We start from the raw sequence: 19,414 nt of genomic DNA, 5'->3' as shown, positions 1-19,414 counted from the left end.
GGATGGGTGCAGCACATGACAGGATGGGGAATGCAGGATGGGGACACAGGATGGGGACGCAGGATGGGTGCAGCACATGACAGAATGGGGACGCAGGATGGCTGCAGCACATGACAGGATGGGGACGCAGGTTGGGTGCAGCACATGACAGGATGGGGACGCAGGATGGGGACGCAGGATGGGTGCAGCACATACCAGGATGGGGACGCAGGATGGGTGCAGCACATGACAGGATGGGGACGCAGGATGGGTGCAGCACATGACAGGATGGGGACGCAGGATGGGGACGCAGGATGGGGACGCAGGATGGGTGCAGCACATACCAGGATGGGGACGCAGGATGGGTGCAGCACATGACAGGATGGGGACGCAGGATGGAGCAGCACATGACAGGATGGGGACGCAGGATGGAGCAGCACATGACAGGATGGGGATGCAGGATGGGTGCAGCACATGACAGGATGGGGACGCAGGATGGAGCAGCACATACCAGGATGGAGACCATATACCAATATAAATGCTCGCCACCCGGGCGTAGAACGGGTTCAATAGCTAGTATATATATATGTATATACAGTGGGGCAAAAAAGTATTTAGTCAGTCAGCAATAGTGCAAGTTCCACCACATAAAAAGATGAGAGGCGTCTGTAATTTACATCATAGGTAGACCTCAACTATGGGAGACAAACTGAGAAAAAAAAATCCAGAAAATCACATTGTGCACAGGTGTCTTTTCATACTGATAACTAGTTTAAACAGGTGCCATTACTACAGGTAATGAGTGGAGGAAAGAGGAGACTCTAAAAGAAGAAGTTACAGGTCTGTGAGAGCCAGAAATCTTGATTGTTTGTTTCTGACCAAATACTTATTTTCCACCATAATATGCAAATAAAATGTTAAAAAAACAGACAATGTGATTTTCTGGATTTTTTTTTCTCAGTTTGTCTCCCATAGTTGAGGTCTACCTATGATGTAAATTACAGACGCCTCTCATCTTTTTAAGTGGTGGAACTTGCACTATTGCTGACTGACTAAATACTTTTTTGCCCCACTGTATATATTAGTTTGACATAAACCGACATCTCCAAAACACATGTATTGATTCCCTGATCGGAACAAGTGCTGGAGTACAACAGGAAAACGAGACGACTCCCATGATAAATGATTCCTATAAAGAAATATTGAGCATGATGCCCCAAAGTCAAGTATAACACTATACCAGATTTTATAAAAAATACACAATATTTTATTGGACGAATATAAAGACAAAATAGATAAAAATTCAGTAATAATGGTGGATAAAAGGTGATGGCACAAAGGACAAAAATCGCTGCTCATTCCAACAATATAGTGCAAAAAATGGCACAGCACTCAAAAGCAGTCAGGAAAACAGTATCTAGTGTTATAACACCCAGATTTGTCTGTCCCAGGGGCCACAAAAAATCTGACCACAAAAGTTTATGAGTAAAGTCAGACAAATCTGACCAATGTATCAAGGGGTATTAACACTTGTGGTTCCCAAATAGGACAAAAACCAACCTGCTCACAGGCAAAAGATATATCAGATAAGGTAAAGTGCCGAGTGTATGCAAAAAGTGCTACAAATATAGCTTACCCATGTGGGACATAGACGAAGTGCGCGATCAGTCCTGAACCCCAAAATTATTACTGAATTAATACCCATTATTGAATTCTTACACCATTATTGCTGAATTTTTTACCTATTTTGTCTTTATATTTGTTCTTTTTATATATGTATATATATATATATATATATATATATATATATATACACACATACAGTGCCTTGCGAAAGTATTCGGCCCTCTCGAACTTTTCAACCTTTTACCAGATATCATGCTTCAAACATAAAGATACCAAATGTAAATTTTTGGTGAAGAATCAACAACAAGTGGAACACAATTGTGAAGTTGAACAAAATTTATTGGTTATTTTACATTTTTGTGGAAATTCAAAAACTGAAGAGTGGGGCGCGCAATATTATTTGGCCCCTTTAACGTAATACTTTGTTGCACCACCTTTTGCTGCGATTACAGCTGCAAGTCGCTTTGGGTATGTCTCTATCAGTTTTGTACATCGAGAGACTGAAATTCTTGCCCATTCTTCCTTGGTAAACAGCTCGAGCTCAGTGAGGTTTGATTGAGATCGTTTGTGAACAGCAGTTTTCAGCTCTTTCCACAGATTCTCGATTGGATTGAGGTCTGGACTTTGACTTGGCCATTCTAACACCTGGATATGTTTATTTGTGAACCATTCCATTGTAGAGTTTGCTTTATGTTTGGGATCATTGTCTTGTTCGAAGACAAATCTCCGTCCCAGTCTCAGGTCTTTTGCAGACTCCAACAGGTTTTCTTCAAGAATGATCCTGTACTTGGCTCCATCCAACTTCCCATCAATTTTAACCGTCTTCCCTGTCCCTGCCGAAGAAAAGTAGGCCCAAACCATGATGCTGCCATCACCATGCTTGATAGTGGGGATGGTGTGTTCAGAGTGATGAGCTGTGTTGTCTTTACGCCAAACATATCGTTTGGCATTGTTGCGAAAAAGTTCAATTTTGGTTTCATCTGACCACAGCACCTTCTTCCACATGTTTGGGGTGTCTCCCAGGTGGCTTGTTGCAAACTTTAAAGGACACTTTTTATGGATATCTTTGAGAAATGGCTTTCTTCTTGCCACTCTTCCATAAAGGCCAGATTTGTGCAGTGTACAACTGATTGTTGTCCTATGGACAGACTGGCCCACCTCAGCTGTAGATCTCTGCAGTTCATCCAGAGTGATCATGGGCCACTTGGCTGCATCTCTGATCAGTTTTCTCCTCGTTTGAGATGAAACTTTAGAGGGACGGCCAGGTCTTGGTACATTTGCAATGGTATGATACTGTATTCCTTCCTTTTCAATATGATCGCTTGCACAGTGCTCCTTGGGAAGTTTAAAGTTTTGGAAATAATTTTGTATCCAAATCCAGCTTTAAACTTCTCCACAACAGTATCACGGACCTGCCTGTTGTGTTCCTTGGTCTTCATGATGCTCTCTGTGCTTCAAACAGAACCTTGAGACTATCACAGAGCAGGTGCATTTATACGGAGACTTGATTACACACTGGTGGATTATATTTATCATCATTAGGCATTTAGGACAACATTGGATCATTCAAGGATCCACAATGAACTTCTGGAGTGAGTTTGCTGCACTGAAAGTAAAGGGGCCGAATAATATTGCACGCCCCACTTTTCAGTTTTTGAATTTCCACAAAAATTGAAAGTAGCCAATACATTTCGTTCAACTTCACAATTGTGTTCCACTTGTTGATTCTTCACCAAAAATTTACATGTGGTATCTTGAAGCATGATATGTGGGAAAAGGTTAAAAAGTTCGAGGGGGCCAAATATTTTCGCAAGGCACTGTATATATATATATATATATATATATATATATATAGTACAGACCAAAAGTTAGGACACACCTTCTCATTTAAAGATTTTTCTGTATTTTCATGACTATGAAAATTGTACATTCACACTGAAGGCATCAAAACTATGAATTAACACATGTGGAATTATATACTTAACAAAAAAGTGTGAAGCAACTGAGAATATGTCTTATATTCTAGGTTCTTCGAAGTAGCCACCTTTTGCTTTGATAACTGCTATGCACACTCTTGGCATTCTCTTGATATATAAAGGTACCGTCACACTAGACGATATCGCTAGCGATCCGTGACGTTGCAGCGTCCTGGCTAGCGATATCGTCCAGTGTGACAGGCAGCAGCGATCAGGCCCCTGCTGTGATATCGCTGGTCGGGGGAGAAAGTCCAGAACTTTGTTTTGTCGCTGGATCTCCCGCTGACATCGCTGAATCGGCGTGTGTGACGCCGATTCAGCGATGTCTTCGCTGGTAACCAGGGTAAACATCGGGTTACTAAGCGCAGGGCCGCGCTTAGTAACCCGATGTTTACCCTGGTTACCATCATTAAAGTAAAAAAAACAACCACTACATACATACCTACCGCTGTCTGTCCCCGGCGCTGTGCTTCTCTGCTCTGGCTGTGAGCAACGGGCAGCTGGAAAGCAGAGCGGTGACGTCACCGCTCTGCTTTCCGGCCGCTGTGCTCACAGCCAGAGCAGAGAAGCACAGCGCCGGGGACAGACAGCGGTAGGTAAGTATGTAGTGGTTGTTTTTTTTACTTTAACGATGGTAACCAGGGTAAACATCGGGTTACTAAGCGCGGCCCTGCGCTTAGTAACCCGATGTTTACCCTGGTTATCGGCATCGTTGGTCGCTGGAGAGCGGTCTGTGTGACAGCTCTCCAGCGACCAAACAGCGACGCTGCAGCGATCCGGATCGTTGTCGGTATCGCTGCAGCGTCGCTTAGTGTGACGGTACCTTAAGACATAATTTCAGTTGTTTCACACTTTTTTGTTAAGTATATAATTCCACGAGTTAATTCATAGTTTTGATGCTTTCAGTGTGAATGTACAATTTTCATAGACATATACCAATTAGACAAACAACACACAGGGTTATCCTTAACCCCTTCATGACCGTGGGATTTTTCGTTTTTCCGTGTTCGTTCTTCACTCCCCTCCTTCCCAGAGTCATAACTTTTTTACTTTTCCGTCAATTTGGCCATGTGAGGGCTTATTTTTTGCGGGACGAGTTGTACTTTTGAACGACATCATTGGTTTTAGCATGTCGTGTACTAGAAAACGGGAAAAAAATTCCAAGTGCGGTGAAATTGCAAAAATAGTGCAGTCCCACACTTGTTTTTTGTTTGGCTTTTTTGCTAGGTTCACTAAATGCTAAAACTGACCTGACATTATGATTCTCCAGGTCAGTACGAGTTCATAGACACCTAACATGACTAGGTTATTTTTTATCTAAGTGGTGAAAAAAAATTCCAAACTTTGCTAAAAAAAAAAAAAAAAAATAGTGCCATTTTCCGATACTCGTAGCGTCTCCATTTTTCGTGATCTGGGGTCGTTTCAGGGCTTATTTTTTGCGTGCCGAGATGATGTTTTTAATGATAGCATTTCAGTGCAGATACGTTCTTTTGATCGCCCGTTATTGCATTTTAATGCAATGTCGTGGCGACCAAAAAAAAAACGTAATTCTGGTGTTTTGAATTTTTTTCCCGCTACGCTGTTTAGCGATCAGGTTAATGCTTTTTTTTAATTGATAGATCGGGCGATTCTGAGCGCGGCGATACCAAATATGTGTAGATTTGATATTTTTTTATTGATTTATTTTGATTGGGGCAAAAGGGGGGTGATTTAAACTTTTATATTTTTTTTATTTTTTTAACATTTTTTTCAACTTTTTTTTTACTTTTGCCATGCTTCAATAGCCTCCATGGGAGGCTAGAAGCAGGCACAGCACGATCGCCTCTGCTACATAGCAGCGATCTGCTGATCGCTGCTATGTAGCAGAAATGCAGGTGTGCTGTGAGCGCCGACCACAGGGTGGCGCTCACAGCCATCGGCGATCAGTAACCATAGAGGTCTCAAGGACCTCTATGGTTACAATGGAGACGGGGGTCGGCGATGTGTGCTGTGAGCGCCGACCACAGGGTGGCGCTCACAGCCATCGGCGATCAGTAACCATAGAGGTCTCAAGGACCTTTATGGTTACAATGGAGACGGGGGTCGGCGATGACGTCATTTCCGGCCGCCCGGCCGGAAGCGGTAGTTAAATGCCGCTGTCTGCGTTTGACAGCGGCATTTAACTAGTTAATAGGTGCAGACAGATCGCGATTCTGCCCGCGCCTATTACGGGCACATGTCAGATGTTCAAAACAGCTGACATGTCCCGGCTTTGATGCGGGCTCACCGCGGAGCCCTGCATCAAAGCAGGGGATCTGACCTTGGACGTACTATCCCGTCCAAGGTCAGAAAGGGGTTAAATGAACCCTGTGTCCATCAGGAGATATATACCATAATGGTCCCGTACAAAAACACGTATATATAACCTATAATTAATTGCACATAAAAGACCTCAATGTACAAAAACTTCCAAAATTTTATTGAAAATAATACAAACTTAAAAAGACAGCAATGATGGAAATGGTACCAATATAGAGGCACCCCAGGCCAGAGGTAAGCTTATTACAACATTGAAACCCACCGCCACATTATCCAGTCATCTTATACGTAAAGAGTCTCTCTCGCCAAACGGCATAGTTGGATTATACTACCATAGATACATCATAATGAGTGCGGCATAATGAGAATACAAGTAGACAAAGTAGTCAAAGTAGTAGCATTTATATTACCTCTGGTCTGATGGTGCCACAACCTCTACGTGCGTTTCAGCCGTGTGTGCCTTATTCCAGGGGAGTGGCATCATCAGATCCAGTACGCATTAAATACCGCTGCAAACCAATCACAGTTTTAAAATTAGCCGCGTCATACAGTCGTCGCCTTGTTGCGGCGCATGCGCCGTCCACCGTCGAGAAGCCCGCATCATCACCGGCATCATCGGGCGATACCACCCACGGGAACGCCCATGGTAGTGGCCATAGTCATGAAAATACAGAAAAATCTTTAAATGAGAAGGTGTGTCCAAACTTTTGGTCTGCACTGTACATACAATTGCTTCTCACAAAATTAGAATATCATCAAAAAGTTAATTTATTTTAGTTCTTCAATACAAAAAGTTTCAAGTTGACTCGGATGAGAAACCAGATCCTTAACCCCCCCTTCCCTCCCTCCAACCGCCCCCCTTTTTTTCTCTTTCTCTCTTTTTATTTTCTCTCTCTCTTCTTCATAGCCTAAGCTATATCTAGATTCTCCTATGGTTTTTGAGTAACTTGGATAGCTTGGACATCCATACTCCCAATTTTGCATTTAATTACCACTCCAAATCATATGGAAAAGTTGGACAATGGGAGTTTTGATTTACAATACTTGTAAACACTTATTGCGAATATTAATATACCCTTATCTTAATTTAAAGGTAGAACGCTCGCAAGGTTGGAACTATAGTAATTTGTTGATGATTTTCAGACTCTCTTTTGAGAAGTTAATTATAAGTATATCCTAATATTGTTCGAGAGATAAAAGACAATGGTATTATACAGATTTTTCCAGAATATCATAGTACCTCTACACTTTTGCTTGTGTTTATGATTGCTTCTTAATACTTTGATTTACATTGTATATTCAAATGCAATTCCACTTAATAAACTTGATTTATAGCAAAAAGCAAAACACTGATGAATCTCGAAAATATAATTAAGTACTTGAAAGATCACTGACATATAGAACAGTGGTATGCGCAGAAATCATCCAGCCATGTTTTCAAATGTTATGTATTGAGCTGGTGCTACATAATGGCTGTTTCGGTCAATCCAGTAAGACCACTGTGTTACACAATGTAACTGCCATAGGTGAACACAGTCTAAGAAATCGGTTTACAGATTCCTAATTAAGCTTTTATTTAACCTATATTCTTTAAATGGTAATCAGACTGTTTTGCTCTTTTCCAGGTTAAGTTCTGTCATTCTATGAAGAATGGATCTGAGAGGGAATTTGTCCAATACATCACAAAATAAGACAGGAAAATGTGCGCTCATGAAATACGGCAGTCACAACAGTGGACAGACTCCATTTAGCTTCTTTAAAGGTAAATATTGTGAAACAAATCACCGAGTGTAACTATTTGAGCTTAAAAAAAATCATTATTTCGGTATTAATACTTCAATCCATTACACAACACATTTCTCTAAACTCTCTCTTTAGATACCTTCAGTCATCAAACAACCTACATGTTGAAGTTGGTAATGAAATCACTAGGGCTCAAATATCTAATTTATGCAAATTGAGTATTTTTTTTAAATTTGTCACCATTTCCAAACTTTCTGCTCAAAGTCACTCCATGGAAACATTTCATTTAGAAGCTGAAAAATATACCTATTCCTACTTTAAAGTACCACTCAAGGATTTTTTTATTTCATCATTGGAGTGGTGCTTCTAATGTAATGTCCTTGACCCTACTCTTACACTCCCGGCATCTTCTCACCTTTTATCACCACTGCTCCCATCGGTTTCCGGTAGTTTGTGATCTGCTGGATCACTCCAGTGTGTCATGGAGCGAACCAGAGGTCACACTTCAATACAAGAGCCTACTTCTGACTCTAACAGACTTACGTTGAGAGCTTGCAATGTAGCTTCTGACTTCTAGCCAATCAGAAGTTGGGGTCACATGATGGTGCCATGGGTCCAGAGCGATACCGAGAAAAGGTGAAGATGTCAGAGGGTGAGTATAAGAGTAGGGGCAGAGACCTTACATTAGAAGCACCACTCCAGCGTTGAAAAAAGACAAACATCAAAATGGTGCCTTAACAAAGCTGCATTCGTTTAACTACTGAATGTGGCAATCGCTGAATTCTCCATCCACAAAGAAAGTTTGGAGACTGGTAAATATAAGTTTTCACAAAATTTCCTGCTTCATTGTTTTCAGATCTTTTACTCAGATGTTTATATTGTAACTGAAGCACAATTATAAGCATTTCATAAGTTTTTAAACTTGTATTGACAATTGCATCAAGATTATGTCAAGAGTTAATAATTATAGTATTGACCCTTATTTTTCAAGACTTCTGCAATTCGACCTGGCAGCTGGATCAGATTGTGGGCCAAATCCTTACTGATGAACGCCCATTCTTGTCGAATGAATGCCTGGAGTTTATCACAATTTCTGTGTTTTTGCTTGTCCAGTCGCTTCCTGAGTATTGAACACAGGTTCTCAATGGGATTAATAACTGGGGAGTTTCCTGGCCATTAACCTAAAATTTCAATGTTTTGCTCATCGAGCTGCATAGTTAAAGGGAACCTGTCGCCTCTGAAAACATTACCTTCAGGTGTATTGTTAATCTGCATTTAAATAGCATTGTAGTGATGCCCAGTGGCTTTATCCCCTTAACGACCAGAGATATTTTTGCTTTTGCATTTTCATTTTTTGCTCCCCTTCTTCCCAGAGCCATAACTTTTATATTTCTTAATTAAAATGGCCACGCGAGGGCTTGTTTTTTGCGGGGCGAGTTTTACTTTTGAACAACATATCATGTACTGGAAAATTGAAAAAAAATTCCAAGTGCGGTGAAATTGCAAAAAAACTGCAATCCCACAGTTGTTTTTGAGGTTTTTCTTTACCATGTTCATTAAATGCGAAAACTGACCTGTCCTTATGATTCTCCAGGTTATTTCGAGTTCATAGACACCAAACATGTCTATGTACTTTTTTATTTAAGTGGTGAAAGAAAATCCAAATTATACTAAAAATAAATAGTGGATGCTTTCCTGAAACGGAAAGTACTTGCAAGCAGCATAATACAAAGAATAGCAGGTTTACCCAGAATCCTTTGCAGTAGGCGGAGCTATGCAAATCATCTCTTTCCACCCCTGTCTAATCCACAGCGCTTGGAACCGCCAAGCATGCAATGCTGCGGATTAGTTTCTAAATTTACACAGCCAACCAATTCCTACCTGTGGACACGTGTTTCGGGCTTTAGGCCCTCATCAGCACAGGGCTGGTATTGGTTGGCTGTATGGAGTGGGGCTCGGTGAGCAAGCTGTTGTGAATTCTGTGGCTGAATTCACTCCTGTGGTCACAAGTGGTACTGCAGCTTCTGAGCTTCCTCCCTCAGGTGTTCTGGTGAGCTCGTTAACTGCTTCATTACTTAACTCCGCCTGATGCTGCTATCCTTGCTCCTTGTCAATGTTTCAGTGTTGGATCTGAGCTTCTCCTGATTGTTCCTGTGACCTGCTGCTCTGTATAGCTAAGTGCTTTTTGCTTTTTTGTTGCTTTTTTTCTGTCCAGCTTGTCTTTTGTTTTGCTGGAAGCTCTGAGACGCAAAGGGTGTACCGCCGTGCCGTTAGTTCGGCACGGTGGTTTTTTTTTGCCCCCTTTGCGTGGTTTTGCTTTAGGGTTTTTTGTAGACTGCAAAGTTCGCTTTACTGTCCTCGCTCTGTCCTAGAATATCGGGCCCCACTTTGCTGAATCTATTTCATCCCTACGTTTTGTCTTTTCATCTTACTCACAGTCATTATATGTGGGGGGCTGCCTTTTCCTTTGGGGAATTTCTCTGGGGCAAGTCAGGCCTATTTTTCTATCTTCAGGCTAGCTAGTTTCTTAGGCTGTGCCGAGTTGCCTAGGTAGTTATTAGGCGCAATCCACAGCCGCTTTTAGTTGTGTTTAGGATAGGATCAGGTGTGCAGTCTACAGAGTTTCCACGTCTCAGAGCTCGTTCTTGTATTTTTGGGTATTTGTCAGATCACTGTGTGCGCTCTGATCGCTAAGCACACTGTGTTTCTGGATTGCCTTCATAACACCTGTCATTAGCATACATAACAGTACAAGGAGCCCAACTAATGATTCTCAATAGAGGGAAAGAAAAAGTTCTGACATCATTTTTTTTTTTTTTTTTTTCTGCTCTGTGTTCACTTTTTTTTTTTCCCCTAGACATTTGGGTGATTCTGGACACAGGTGTGGACATGGATATTCAGGGTCTGTGCTCTTCAATGGATAATCTCGTTATAAATGTACAAAAAATTCAAGATACTATTGATCAGAAATCTATGTTAGAACCAAGAATTCCTATTCCTGATTTGTTTTTTGGAGATAGAACTAAGTTTCTAAGTTTCAAAAATAATTGTAAGCTATTTCTGGCCTTGAAACCTCATTCTTCTGGTAATCCTATTCAACAGGTTTTGATTATTATTTCTTTTTTGCGCGGCGACCCTCAAGACTGGGCATTTTCTCTTGCGCCAGGAGACCCTGCATTGAGTAGTGTCGATGCATTTTTCCTGGCGCTCGGATTGCTGTACGATGAGCCTAATTCAGTGGATCAGGCTGAGAAAAATTTGCTGGCTTTGTGCCAGGGTCAGGATGATATAGAAGTATATTGTCAGAAATTTAGGAAATGGTCAGTACTCAATCAGTGGAATGAATCTGCGCTGGCAGCTTTGTTCAGAAACGGTCTCTCTGAGGCTCTTAAGGATGTCATGGTGGGATTTCCTATGCCTGCTGGTTTGAATGAGTCTTTGTCTTAGGCCATTCAGATCGGTCGACGCTTGCGCGAGCGTAAATCTGTGCACCATTTGGCGGTACTGCCTGAGGTTAAACCTGAGCCTATGCAGTGCGATAGGACTATGACTAGAGTTGAACGGCAGGAATACAGACGTCTGAATGGTCTGTGTTTCTACTGTGGTGATTCCACTCATGCTATTTCTGATTGTCCTAAGCGCACTAAGCGGTCCACTAGGTCTGCCGTCATTGGTACTGTACAGTCCAAATTCCTTCTGTCCGTTACCTTTATATGCTCTTTGTCGTCGTTTTCTGTCATGGCGTTTGTGGATTCGGGCGCTGCCCTGAATCTGATGGATTTGGATTATGCTAAACGTTGTGGGTTTTTCTTGGAGCCTTTGCGGTGTCCTATTCCATTGAGAGGAATTGATGCTACACCTTTGGCCAAGAATAAACCTCAATACTGGGCCCAGCTGACCATGTGCATGGCTCCTGCACATCAGGAAGTTATTCGCTTTCTGGTGTTGCATAATCTGCATGATGTGGTCGTGTTGGGGTTGCCATGGCTACAAACCCATAATCCAGTATTGGATTGGAATTCCATGTCGGTATCCAGCTGGGGTTGTCAGGGGGTACATGGTGATGTTCCATTTTTGTCAATTTCGTCATCCACCCCTTCTGAGGTCCCAGAGTTCTTGTCTGATTATCAGGATGTATTTGAAGAGCCCAAGTCCGATGCTCTACCTCCGCATAGGGATTGTGATTGTGCTATCAATTTGATTCCTGGTAGTAAATTCCCTAAAGGTCGATTATTTAATTTATCCATGCCCGAACACGCCGCTATGCGCAGTTATGTGAAGGAATCCCTGGAGAAGGGACATATTCGCCCATCGTCATCACCACTGGGAGCAGGGTTCTTCTTTGTAGCCAAGAAGGATGGTTCGCTGAGACCGTGTATTGATTACCGCCTTCTTAATAAGATCACTGTTAAATTTCAGTATCCCTTGCCATTGTTATCTGACTTGTTTGCTCGGATTAAGGGGGCTAGTTGGTTCACTAAGATAGATCTTCGTGGTGCGTATAATCTGGTGAGAATCAGGCAAGGAGATGAATGGAAAACTGCATTCAATACGCCTGAGGGTCATTTTGAGTATCTAGTGATGCCGTTCGGACTTGCCAATGCTCCATCTGTGTTTCAGTCTTTTATGCATGACATCTTCCGTGAGTATCTGGATAAATTCCTGATTGTTTACTTGGATGACATTTTGATCTTCTCAGATGATTGGGAGTCTCATGTGAAGCAGGTCAGAATGGTTTTTCAGGTCCTGCGTGCTAACTCTTTGTTTGTGAAGGGATCAAAGTGTCTCTTCGGTGTGCAGAAAGTTTCATTTTTGGGGTTCATCTTTACCCCTTCTACTATCGAGATGGATCCAGTTAAGGTCCAAGCCATCCAGGATTGGATTCAGCCGACATCTCTGAAAAGTCTGCAAAAGTTCCTGGGCTTTGCTAATTTTTATCGTCGCTTCATCTGTAATTTTTCTAGCATTGCCAAACCATTGACCGATTTGACCAAGAAGGGTGCTGATTTGGTTAATTGGTCTTCTGCTGCTGTGGAAGCTTTTCAGGAGTTGAAGCGTCGTTTTTGTTCTGCCCCTGTGTTGTGTCAGCCAGATGTTTCTCTTCCGTTCCAGGTCGAGGTTGATGCTTCTGAGATTGGAGCAGGGGCGGTTTTGTCACAGAGAGGTTCTGATTGCTCAGTGATGAAACCATGTGCTTTCTTTTCCAGGAAGTTTTCGCCCGCTGAGCGTAATTATGATGTGGGCAATCGAGAGTTGCTGGCCATGAAGTGGGCATTCGAGGAGTGGCGTCATTGGCTTGAAGGAGCTAAGCATCGCGTGGTGGTATTGACTGATCATAAGAACTTGACTTATCTCGAGTCTGCCAAGCGCTTGAATCCTAGACAGGCCCGTTGGTCGTTATTTTTTGCCCGCTTCGACTTTGTGATTTCGTACCTTCCGGGCTCTAAAAATGTGAAGGCGGATGCTCTGTCTAGGAGTTTTGTGCCCGACTCTCCGGGTTTATCTGAGCCAGCGGGTATCCTCAAGGAAGGAGTCATTGTGTCTGCCATCTCCCCTGATTTGCGGCGGGTGCTGCAAAAATTTCAGGCGAATAAACCTGATCGTTGTCCAGCAGAGAAACTGTTCGTCCCTGATAGGTGGACTAATAAACTTATCTCTGAACTTCATTGTTCGGTGTTGGCTGGTCATCCTGGAATCTTTGGTACCAGAGAGTTAGTGGCTAGATCCTTCTGGTGGCCATCTCTGTCACGGGATGTACGTACTTTTGTGCAGTCCTGTGGGATTTGTGCTAGGGCTAAGCCCTGCTGTTCTCGTGCCAGTGGGTTGCTTTTGCCCTTGCCGGTCCCAAAGAGGCCTTGGACACATATTTCGATGGATTTCATTTCTGACCTTCCCGTTTCTCAAAAGATGTCAGTCATTTGGGTGGTCTGTGATCGCTTTTCTAAAATGGTCCATCTGGTGCCCTTGGCTAAATTGCCTTCCTCCTCTGATTTGGTACCTTTGTTCTTTCAGCATGTGGTTCGGTTGCATGGCATTCCTGAGAATATTGTTTCTGACAGAGGTTCCCAGTTTGTTTCAAGGTTTTGGCGAGCCTTTTGTGGTAGGATGGGCATTGACCTATCCTTTTCCTCGGCTTTCCATCCTCAGACTAATGGCCAGACCGAACGAACCAATCAGACCTTGGAAACATATCTGAGATGTTTTGTTTCTGCAGACCAGGATGATTGGGTGTCCTTTTTGCCGTTGGCTGAGTTCGCCCTTAATAATCGGGCCAGCTCGGCTACCTTGGTTTCTCCATTTTTTTGCAATTCTGGGTTCCATCCTCGTTTCTCTTCAGGACAGGTTGCGTCTTCGGACTGTCCTGGTGTGGATTCTGTGGTGGATAGGTTGCAGCAGATCTGGACTCAGGTAGTGGACAATTTGATCTTGTCCCAGGAGAAAGCTCAACTTTTCGCTAATCGCAGACGCCGTGTGGGTCCCCGACTTCGTGTTGGGGATCTGGTTTGGTTATCTTCTCGTCATATTCCTATGAAGGTTTCCTCTCCTAAATTTAAACCTCGTTTTATTGGTCCGTATAGGATTTCTGAGGTTCTCAATCCTGTGTCTTTTCGTTTGACCCTCCCAGACTCCTTTTCCATACATAATGTATTCCATAGGTCGTTGTTGCGGAGATACGTGGCACCTATGGTTCCATCTGTTGAGCCTCCTGCCCCGGTTTTGGTGGAGGGGGAATTGGAGTATATTGTGGAGAAGATTTTGGATTCTCGTGTTTCTAGACGGAAACTCCAGTATCTGGTTAAATGGCAGGGTTATGCTCAGGAAGATAATTCCTGGGTTTTTGCCTCTGATGTTCATGCTTCCGATCTTGTTCGTGCCTTTCATGCGGCTCATCCTGGTCGGCCTGGGGGCTCTGGTGAGGGTTCGGTGACCCCTCCTCAAGGGGGGGGGTACTGTTGTGAATTCTGTGGCTGAATTCACTCCTGTGGTCACAAGTGGTACTGCAGCTTCTGAGCTTCCTCCCTCAGGTGTTCTGGTGAGCTCGTTAACTGCTTCATTACTTAACTCTGCCTGATGCTGCTATCCTTGCTCCTTGTCAATGTTTCAGTGTTGGATCTGAGCTTCTCCTGATTGTTCCTGTGACCTGCTGCTCTGTATAGCTAAGTGCTTTTTGCTTTTTTGTTGCTTTTTTTCTGTCCAGCTTGTCTTTTGTTTTGCTGGAAGCTCTGAGACGCAAAGGGTGTACCGCCGTGCCGTTAGTTCGGCACGGTGGGTTTTTTTTGCCCCCTTTGCGTGGTTTTGCTTTAGGGTTTTTTGTAGACTGCAAAGTTCGCTTTACTGTCCTCGCTCTGTCCTAGAATATCGGGCCCCACTTTGCTGAATCTATTTCATCCCTACGTTTTGTCTTTTCATCTTACTCACAGTCATTATATGTGGGGGGCTGCCTTTTCCTTTGGGGAATTTCTCTGGGGCAAGTCAGGCCTATTTTTCTATCTTCAGGCTAGCTAGTTTCTTAGGCTGTGCCGAGTTGCCTAGGTAGTTGTTAGGCGCAATCCACAGCTGCTTTTAGTTGTGTTTAGGATAGGAGCAGGTGTGCAGTCTACAGAGTTTCCACGTCTCAGAGCTCGTTCTTGTATTTTTGGGTATTTGTCAGATCACTGTGTGCGCTCTGATCGCTAAGCACACTGTGTTTCTGGATTGCCTTCATTACACCTGTCATTAGCATACATAACAGCAAGCGATACATACATGCTAGCCACCTTAGGGAGAGACCCAATCGCTTGCTCACCGAGCCCCACTCCATACAGCCAACCAATTCCAGCCCTGGGCTGATGAGGGCCTAAAGCCCGAAACACGTGTCCACAGGTAGGAATTGGTTGGCTGTGTAAATTTAGAAACTAATCCGCAGCATTGCACGCTTGGCGGTTCCAAGCGCTGTGGATTAGACAGGGGTGGAAAGAGATGATTTGCATAACTCCGCCTACTGCAAAGGATTCTGGGTAAACCTGCTATTCTTTGTATTATGCTGCTTGCAAGTACTTTCCGTTTCAGGAAATCATCCACTTTGTATTTCCTTTAAGTAGAGGGCTTTTCGGTCTCTTTCGTCCCGCTACATTTAGCCCAGCTTGGGTCTCTCCCTAAGGTGGCTAGCACGTATGTACTAAAAATAAATAAATTGTGCCATTTTCCGATACCTGTAGCGTTTCCATTTTTCGTGATCTGGGGTTGGGTGAGGGATTATTTTTTGTGTGCTGAGCTGACGTTTTTAATTATACCATTTTGGTGCAGATATGATCTTGTGATCGCCAGTTATTGCATTTTAATCAATGTTATGGTGACCAAAAAAACTTAATTTTGGCGTTTGACTTTTTTTCTCATTACGCCGTTCAGATTATTTTTTTTATATTGATTGGGCGATTCTGAACGTGGCAATACCAAATATGTGTATTTTTTTATTATTGTTCTATTTTGAATGGGGTGAAAGGGGTTGATTTGAACTTTTATTTTTTTATTTTTTTAATATTTTTAAAATTATTTTTATTTACTTTTTGCATGCTTCAGTAGTCTCCATGCGAGACTAGAAGCTGCACTACTTTGATCGGCTCTGCTGCATACAGGCAATAATCAGATCGCCTGTATGTAGCAGAAATGCTCAGTTGCTATGAACACCGACCAGCAGGCGGTGCTCATAGCAATCCGGCTATGACAACCAGAGAGGTGTACTGGAGACCTCTGGTTGTCATGCCAACCCATTGGTGACTCGCGATCACATGATGGGGTTACTGATGAACGGGTTTTCCGGCACGCTTCCTGGAAGCGTGAGTTACATGCCACTGACAGAGATTGACAGCGGCAATTAACTATTTAACAGCCGTGGGTGGATCGTGATTCCACGTGCGGCTGTTGCGGGCACATGTCAGCTGTATATATCAGCTGAACATGGGGAGTCCGACATTGGCATACTATTACGCCGATGTCGGAAAGGGGTTAAATGAAAACTTACTTCTGCTAGGTAGATGTCACATTTCAGTCATGAGGGCATGAACGGACCAATTACAGTCATCACTCACAGCACCACTCACTATACTGTGAGCAGAGGCTGTAAGCACATCTCGACACTTTGATTGACAACTTATTCTGCAGTGCTTCTGTGAAGAGCCGACTGTCAATCAAATTGCCAGGGTGTGTTCACAAGTATAGTGAGCTGACATGTGACTGCAATCACTCCATGCAACACCATGATTCAAAGACGGCGGCTTCATTTTCTCCCAGTACCCGCACTTTCAATAAGGTGGCCGAGCAAATTTGAAATGCTATTACCTGCAGATTTACCATACATTTGCAAGTTAATAGCATTTTCCAATGTGTGAAGATTCTTTTGCAATGTGACAGGATGCTCCATCACGCTGACAAAAGCAATGGCCACTAACAATTTGCTCCAGGATCATTGGGAGAAGTTGTTTTTGGAGAACATTTAGGTACAATTCTTTATTCATGGCAGTGTTGTTAGGTAGAATTGTGAGTGAGCCCAGTACCTTTCGATGAAAAGCCCCCAAACATGAATAGTTTCAGGATGTTTTACTGTTGCTATTAAACAGGTCTCATGATAGTGCTCACCTTTTCTTCTTGAGGCAATAATTCATGCAGATGTCCCAAACTGTCTTAAGGGGCTTCATCAAAGTAATTAACTTTACCTCAGTCCTCTGCAGTCCAACAACCGTACTTTCTGCAGAATGTCAGTCTCATTGGAGCCACATATACACCACACTGATATTACAGGGAGGCTCTTGTTGAATTATTATTTTGTCCATAACGTGAACCCTGAGCCTGCTTAGCATTTCTGTTCATGTCATATTTTTCGGCGTAGGCTAAGTTTGTTAAAGTTAAGAGAAAAATTAAACATAATTCTTTTGTGTAAAACATATGCTAAACCCAAATGTGGCAAGAGCAATTGTCATGATATTGCATGATATAGAAAAACTTAGTATCTTAACCAATAATGTGCTACTCGCTAGTAGCAGCAACAGCACAGGCACTGCTGGCAGCAACCATCCAGGTAATAGTAGCACCAAATGTAGGTAACGCATTGGTATTTTTTGCCTACGGCAAGCATAATAGTGGGAAAGAAGTGGAGGGCATAAGGTAGAATATGTCCCATCACTTATCTCAATCACAGCAGGATGATGTAGCCTCTGACAGCGACATCATCAACTGGAGTCAGTGTTCTGCTTAACCCACCTCCTCCTTTGCAATAACAGTTAATGTCACTGTTAATGCCATAACACTTAACACTTAGCCTAATTTCCAATCCAGTTATGACACTTGCTTCTGTCCTGCCTCATAGTCCTCTAACCCAGAGCACCTAGTGGCAAAGGGACATACTACACTAGAACAACTTCTTTTGGAATGGATGAACCATTAGACTTTGTTCACGGAAAACACTGTGCCAAAGGAGATTGAAAAAAAAATCATTGTAATTCAAAGCTATGTTGCAAGCGCTGTTGGTAGGGACATTGTCAGTGGTAGTAGAACTCTGATCCAGGGCAAAAATCAGGGTGGAACCAGTCAGGGGAAGCAAGCAGCACTGAGACAGTTTCACAAATGGATACACTTGTTAATCAAATTAGGGATGACAATAAAGATGATGATGATTCTATGTTGGAACCTGGGAACCAGACAATGGTCACGGGAAGCTAAAGTCATCAGAGGAGGAGGCTGCTGGTATCAGTTATACACAACACAGCATGTGTTGCTAAGAGATCCTCTGGGGCAAAATTAATTATTTCTGTGGTCAGCGGAGAAACAGGAGTTGCCACAAATGCTGTTAGTGGAGAAGGCTCTATATCATATGAAAGGATACAATGACATTATTCACAGAGGAAACAGTATGTGATCATGTACAATTTAAAGTGTTGTAGAAATAAAGATGATACACTATTATCACACGAATGTAAAATACAGACACATGAATGGCACATGGATGACAATATAGATAAAAATTTGCCTAGTTTTATTAATGAAAATCACAGTTTTTCATATGCTCGTCTGGATCCACACTGACACGGACAGGTAATGTTAGTTTGTTTTCACAATGATTTTCACCTTAAAATTTATACTCTGTAAGGCCGGTTTCACACGTCAGTGGCTCCGGTACTTGAGGTGACAGTTTCCTCACGTACCGGAGACACTGACTCACGTAGACACATTAAAATCAATGTGTCTCTGCACATGTCAGCATGTTTTCACGGACCGTGTGTCCGTTTGGAAAACACGGAGACATGTCAGTGTTCGTGGGAGTGCACGGATCACACGGACCCATTAAAGTCAATGGGTCAGTATAAAACACGTACTGCACACGGATGTTGTCCGTGTGCAGTCCGTGTGCCATGCAGGAGACAGCGCTACAGTAAGCGCTGTCCCCCCAGCGTGGTGCTGAAGCCGCTATTCATTTCTTCTCTCCAGCATCGTTCGCTGGAGAGAAGATATGACAAATCTTTTTTTTTGTGTGTTTTATTCTTGGTGAAGGGACATTTTTGTTATTACCATTTTGGGATACATATGAAGTTTTGGTCAATTTTATTACATTATTTTTTTCAGAAGTGCATAGACTGTTTACCATACAGTGTAAATAATTTTATTTTTTGGTAAATCAGACTTTTACGTATGCAGTGATACTGAATGTTTTCTTTCTTTTAATGCCATTGTTTTTAATTGCAGATTAAAGTGGGTGTTATCCCAATTTTTAGAGTTTTATGTTAAATATTTTCTTAGAGCTCTTATGGAACTTGAATTTG

General features: G+C 42.7%; 1 protein-coding gene across 1 annotated transcript in view; it reads left to right on the top strand.

Annotated features, from left to right (window-relative positions):
- Positions 1-7,509: 7,509 nt before the first annotated feature.
- HTR1E (5-hydroxytryptamine receptor 1E) overlaps positions 7,510-19,414 on the top strand; it is a 92,440-nt gene continuing 80,535 nt past the window's right edge. Inside the window, exon 1 of the mRNA XM_069726401.1 lies at positions 7,510-7,641. The gene's annotated coding sequence lies outside the window, so the exon portion shown is untranslated. The remainder of the gene's footprint in view (positions 7,642-19,414) is intronic.

The sequence above is a fragment of the Ranitomeya imitator genome, chromosome 5 (genome assembly GCF_032444005.1).
Source record: "Ranitomeya imitator isolate aRanImi1 chromosome 5, aRanImi1.pri, whole genome shotgun sequence".
Classification (NCBI taxonomy): domain Eukaryota; kingdom Metazoa; phylum Chordata; class Amphibia; order Anura; family Dendrobatidae; genus Ranitomeya; species Ranitomeya imitator.
This window is presented reverse-complemented; position numbering and strand designations above follow the sequence as displayed.